The following is a 6,264-nucleotide window of genomic DNA, read 5'->3' as shown; positions in this document are numbered from 1 at the left end:
GTGAACACAAGGCTGTAACCTATCTGCAAGCTGCAGGTAGCGCATGTCCATAGCAGTTAACTATATAAGCCCTGTTATAAGTGTAAATAAAGGAGAATGACCATACTCATATTGAGATCTGTCATTACTCCGGAATCGCAACTCCCGCTCCGTCGTCGACACCTGGAGGGCTCTAAGGCTTGTGCTTTCTTAAGGAGAAAGGGTAACAAAACCGCAGTCTATCATTTTTTCTCAGAAAACAAACTCACAAATAATGTGATGAACTCATGAGAGTTGGCAGCAGTGAATCCTATACGTTGCTGAGGCCTCTGAAAGTCACTAAAACTCAGTAAAATACTGAGTGTTACACTAATACACAGTAAAACGGACCATGCTGAAGAATTTTGTGAGCTGGCAAATACATTCCCCCTCCATCAGAGGAAATAATTCGCCTTGCAGACAGGACAGCAGGACCTTCCCCCACACCTCATTTGCACCTCGGCCTGAGTTTTGGAGACCGTCTAACCAGCCAGCTGAGACAAAAAAGAAGAAAGGAAATGCTTTAAGAAGAGAAGAGCTACAGTAACTCTAGAGGACTCAGTCTGACCTGAGGAAGGGCTCACATTTGATTTTTTGTTTCTAGTGGTGTTTGCAAAGCCTTAGAGGAGGCTGTTGTGCCTCTGGCAGTTGTTCCTCACGGTGATGCGGAGCTGGGGAGAGGCTGGCTCTCGCTCCTTTGAAGCACATGAAGTCTTAAAGAAATGGAGCTATAACTCCTCCTTCTGTTGCTTGTTTCTCCATTACTTTCTGAGGAAGAAATTAGTTTCCAGTTTAATTTAAGATAGGGGCGAATAAAGAAAAAATTAGGGGAACAATAGGAAATAACATTGTGTCATTTCAGAAGGAGCTGTGCACCAAACGGAACAAGGTTTTGAAATCCCCTGTTTCTTTCTTTAAAAAAATCTCTTCTAGTGCCCTGTTGAAGTACACCTGTTGAAGTACTGCTCTATCGTTGTTGGTAGTTGAGAGGGACTCACAGGAGAACAGGAATTTGAAGTAGGAGAAGGCAAAGAAGTGGATAAATGAGGCTGACACCAGCAGAGGCTCAGTGAAGAGCTGAGAGATAGGATCATGACTCTCAGTGATAACCAATGAGCCAGGGAGAGAGAGCGGCCCGGGAAAGGATCTAGCTTCCTTTGCTTGCCTCACAAACTTGCAAACATGCCAGAAATTATGTCTTTCAGACATAAGGAGAGACGAATTTTGGATTTCAGGGTGGACAGAGTGTGTTCAGGACTAATGTAGTTACAGTCAACCTCCATGAACGAGACAAGAATCCTGAGGCTGAATAGAGAGAAACAGCAAAGGAGATGGTATCTATGTTTTTGAGATGGTATCTATCCTTGGATTTTTAACCTCCTCTTTAACCTGTGACAATTGTAGGTCAGCTCTTTTTCCTGTGTATTCCCTGAAATTGTTCCAGGAAAAAGGTAATCTCCTCCTTAACCTGGAGAAATAAACCTTGACTGGCATATATCCATTTCCAGTGATTTTGCCTAGAGGCTGTTTCTTGGAAATGGTGCAACATTGGCTTTTATGCCTACCTCAGGTCACCAATGTGGCTATGTCCCACTCTCCAGTGCTATCACTCATTTGAGAGTATCCAGCTACACTACACTTTCTATTGCCAGCAATATCAGAGCAAGAATGGCTTGGAGGTCACGTTAAATCTGAGCAAATATACTGGGGGCTGCCACCTCCTGCTAAACAGTCTGGCCCAAGGATGGGCTATCCCATGGTGGTGGGGTGAAGGCAGAACAGTTTGGAAAACCTGAGGAGGAAGACATAGAAGAGCAACTGTAGCTGTGATGTGCAATGATTTGGGAATTGTTTTTGTCTTTTTCTCAAATATTTGCCTTCTCCTCAAACGTGATAAGATCTTCCTTTTTCTTTTTTTTTTTTTGAGTCAATCTTCTCTTTTTTGCTTCTTTTCTGCTCTTTTCTCATGCCGTTGACACCATAGTACTGATTTCGGCTTTGAGGCGCAACAAATGTAGTCTTCAACTTCTGTCATTTTGATGTATGACTTTTCAGATTCAATTTAAGATTTTCTAAAGACTTTGAAGAAATTAATGTGCAATTCCATAGATTCAGCAGAAGCCTAATGCAACTCCATATTGCAGCCTCCCTGCTGGTCACTTGTGGACGCTGAAAGAGTTTGTTTCAAGACATACCTCTTCCATGCTACACCATTCAGCATGCTTGTACTTTAGCCCAAAATGCTTTCTGTTAATATGAAATCCAGCTAGTCTTTTACAGCTTGTGATGTACCTCATTTGGTGATACCTTATCAGCATTACTGTAAAGAATGGGTTTCCACTGAATGCCCAGAAATGGAGGATCAAGCTAAAGTATCAGACTCAGTCCTCAGCAGAAAACACCTGGTGATCCTGGGACCGAGACCAATATAATGTGGTCTCGTCAAATCTGATTCATAAGCTTGATGTCCCTATGAGCTGGAGGCATGCACTTAACAATGACTGGGAGAGGCAGTTAGAAGTTAAGTGAAACAAAGCACAGTCTGACCCTGAAAGGCACTATTAAGTATTTCGGTTTGCTTCCACAAACATCAGAATGACAGGATGAAATACTTTAATTAACCTAGCTTTTGGCTTTGTAAGCTTGGTCCAAACTTCTTCTCTCTTTTAGAAGCAAGCTTGCTCTCCATCCATACTCTTCCACCAGATGTCTCTCCCCTGGCCTTTCCCAGGCTACAGTAACTTTAGCAAAGGTAAAAAAATCTACCTTGGCAGACAACTTGCACTGCTAAAAATAATCTCCCCTGTGCACTGAGCAGGTGGGGCAAAGGCTATTCAGAATGTGTACGTATTGATCCTATCATTCACATGCCAGAAGTAATTGCTCCCTCTGAGCATGTTTATAGATCTATACTAACTCCTGGTTTCCTCACAGCATGTCAGGACTGAACAAAATCTTTCATAAATCTGTGTGGTTTCTGGAGCATGTGGAGAGCCACATAAGTTTCTGTGGCAGGTCTGGAAGAAGCTGACTGCCTGGGACAGACTCTTCTGATGGCCAGTGCTGCCAGAAAGCTTCACAAACAGCTGGAGGTGCAGCAGGGACCCTGTGGATGTGCCTCTCTGAGGGCTCACAGGACCACTGACATGCTAAGCACAGCAGTTTGCGCTGCAGAGCTCCTTTCAAGCAAGTTTTCGCCCCCTGTGGTTTTTTTTTTCAGGGAACTGTGATCCTAACCTCTCCTCCCTCAGTTATGCTCCAGGTTCAACTATGGTTTCCTGTGAGGTTTAAAAACAGTTGGAAATCTGGAAACAGATTTTTTTTTTCAAAATCTGTGGAGAGTTTACTGTTAATCAGACTTTAGTCTCATCCTGGCTGACTTCTGTGAAAGGCGAAAAGTCTCCTGGTCTCTCCATTCCCCACATTGGACTGAAACACACTTTTCTGACATTTCTCACTGTGGACAGCAAGAGCAGTCCATGACCTGTTCCAGTTCACTAGTAGCGTTATAGTATGCAAAGAGCCAGCCGCTCTCATTAGTGCAATGTGAAGTATTCTTTCTCAGTGCTTTTATCTCTACAACTTCCTCCGTTCCTTCTCCGCTGTCTCCACAAGCTTGAGCCCCGCAAAGCTTGTTACTGGCAGAAATGTGGAGCAATCAGCCTCAAAGCCCAGCTCACTCTGGCTATGTCTGCAGAGCTAGATAAAAGTTGGACAAAGACTGACTCCTTGTGCCATAGCCAAACGGGAGGTTTATAGTGCCCTTACAGAAAACTTATTCTGAAGATAGCCAGTCCGAGGAGGTCAAAACAGGGTTAGGGAATAAGCTAATAGTTAAACAAAAAGCTTCAGAAAATATTAATTTAAATTGACTTCCTCATCCCTGTATGCATGTTTGCATGGTCACGTACCCGTGACCAAAAAGAATTGTGTGTTGTTTTGGCATTAAGATAACAAGTTTTCCTACCCTTACTCTCCTTCTGTTGGCAAATGCCAACAGTTCTCTTGGATAACGCAAGACTCTGCTCCCCTCTCCCCCCGAATGCCTAAAGCCACAGTAACAGAGCCTCTTGTGAACCAGCCAAAAACATGTCCCTTGGCATGTTGCTCTAACTCACTGATTCAGCCTTTCTCAACAGGGGACACGGGGCATAGTACCTGACATGTTGATGCGACAGGTGGCAATTAGACAACACTAGGACAACTGCCAAAAATGCTGCCTGCAACTGTGTGACCACTGAGGATACACATTGTTTAATCAGTAATCACAAAGCAGGAGCACCTTGAGCATTTGATAGCTTCATAGGTGTCTCCTTCCTGCCAGAAATGCTTATATGCCATGATCTAACTTCAAGTCTCAATTGAGCTCCTGGGAGAGGTTTTGCTGCAGCTTATAAGGTAGGATTGAGAATAAAGAATTTACTTGCCAACTGCTTGTAATTGTTTTTGAAACGCAAAACATTAATTGTTGAATTCATAGCTGCCGTGGCTGCCTGGGAACACTGGCAAGTGGGGAACCACAAGAGGCAAGGAGATGGCAGGTGACACCGGTTCAGTTGCAGCTGGTGCACTTTCTGCTATTGCTTTCAGCACGCTGTCTGTAGGAAAGCCAGAGGCAGGAAGGCACAAAATAAAAATCAAGAGGCAGAAAGAGAGTCAGGTTTAGGGGCAGGTAACCCAAGCAATTACACATGACCAGGTCTGTTGAGGGACTAGTTAACCTCAAGCAAGTCCAGTCATTGAGTGTGGGAGAAAGAGGGAGGGTTGTGCTCTTTAGTCTATGCCTGAGCCCCATAAGTGTAGCATAAATGTAAGTGAAGGGGTCAAAGTATTAACTGAGAAATTAGGTGGGAGAGAATTAGAAGGGTTTCCACCATTGCTGTTTCCAGAGCCAAAGAGATCCTGGCACTTGTTCAAAAAGAAAGACGTCCTAACCCCAAACCCAGCAAACTTCCCCCTGCTAAAAAGAGCAGTGATAAAGAATTCCCCCTCAAGAAATGCAGCCTCGGTGTGATAAATTAGTATCAAAATACTTGTTAAGCACCTTGCTGTAAGGGAGGGGGTTTTGCTAAGATTTTGTGTGAAGAATTAGATCAGATGAATTATTGCCAAACATTGAGGAAAACTGGAAGGGCCAAATGATCTCATGCTTCTATATTTTACCTTAAATTACCTGTCTCTGGTTTCCTGTTTGGACAACTTTGGCATGCTAACAGTGTGATAAGGATGAAGGTGGCTCTACTGACAGAAGGCTTACAGGGACAGACAGGTGGAGAAAAGGACCAAAAATGCAGAAAGAGCCTGAAGTGTGCAGTAGTTCAGGTATACATGTCATTGCTGAAGGTGCTCAGGTATCCCCCAATTTCAAGCACAGTGTCACTACAAGCCAGAACAGCTCCTAATATGGCAAGGATGTTCATGTGAAGTACATGGTCAGGAGACAAACTGGTGAGTGTGTATGTGTGCCAAGTACATACCTGTGCTTTGAAGCCACTTAGTAAGCATGTAAGGCAGAATATGCAAAGGACGGAGGGCTGGGACACTTGGGAGCCTAACAGCCGCCCACTTAGGTAGTAACGGCAATTGCTTGGCCAGCCATCTGTCAAATGTCGTGCTGCCTTGCTGCTCACTACATTGCCCAAACAAAGCAAATGTGAGTGGCAGTTCTGGTGTTGTGCTTGTGCTGGGGGAACTTAGGCAGACACTGAAGGAGAGGACGAAGTTTTGGCCAAGAAAACCACTGAATTGGAGTGCAGAATGGATGCCCACATACAGCAGCGTGTGCTGTCCTGAGGAGGAGACAGCATGGGGACTGGAACTGGTTTGCTCACAAACATCAGCAAAGACACAGCATAAATATAGAATGATTAGGAGCCATCATGGCTCAGACCAAAGTCCAACAAGCCCCGGATTTTTACTCCACAGGTAGTCAAGAACAGAAGAACAAAGCATGCAGATGGGTATCTCCCCAGAAGAGTCTCCCAGCTCCAACCTGAGAGGCGGGGGCATCCTGAGCAAGATGTGGTGCCTGTTTGTGTAGCAGACTTTAAGGACTTTTCTCTCAGTTTTTCCAGCTGCTTTTGGGATCAAAGTAATCTTAGATTCATCATAGAATCACAGAATAGTTTGGGTTAGAAGGGACCTCTAAAGGTTATCTAGTCCAACCCCCCTGCCAGGGGCAGGGACATCTTCAACTAGATCAGGGTGCTCAGAGCCCCGTCCAACCTGACCTGGAATGTTTCCAGG

The sequence above is a fragment of the Aptenodytes forsteri genome, unplaced genomic scaffold (genome assembly GCF_000699145.1).
Source record: "Aptenodytes forsteri isolate BGI_AS27 unplaced genomic scaffold, ASM69914v1 Scaffold212, whole genome shotgun sequence".
In the NCBI taxonomy this organism is placed as follows: domain Eukaryota; kingdom Metazoa; phylum Chordata; class Aves; order Sphenisciformes; family Spheniscidae; genus Aptenodytes; species Aptenodytes forsteri.
The sequence above is the reverse complement of the archived record's forward strand: the minus strand, read 5'-3'. Positions refer to the sequence as shown.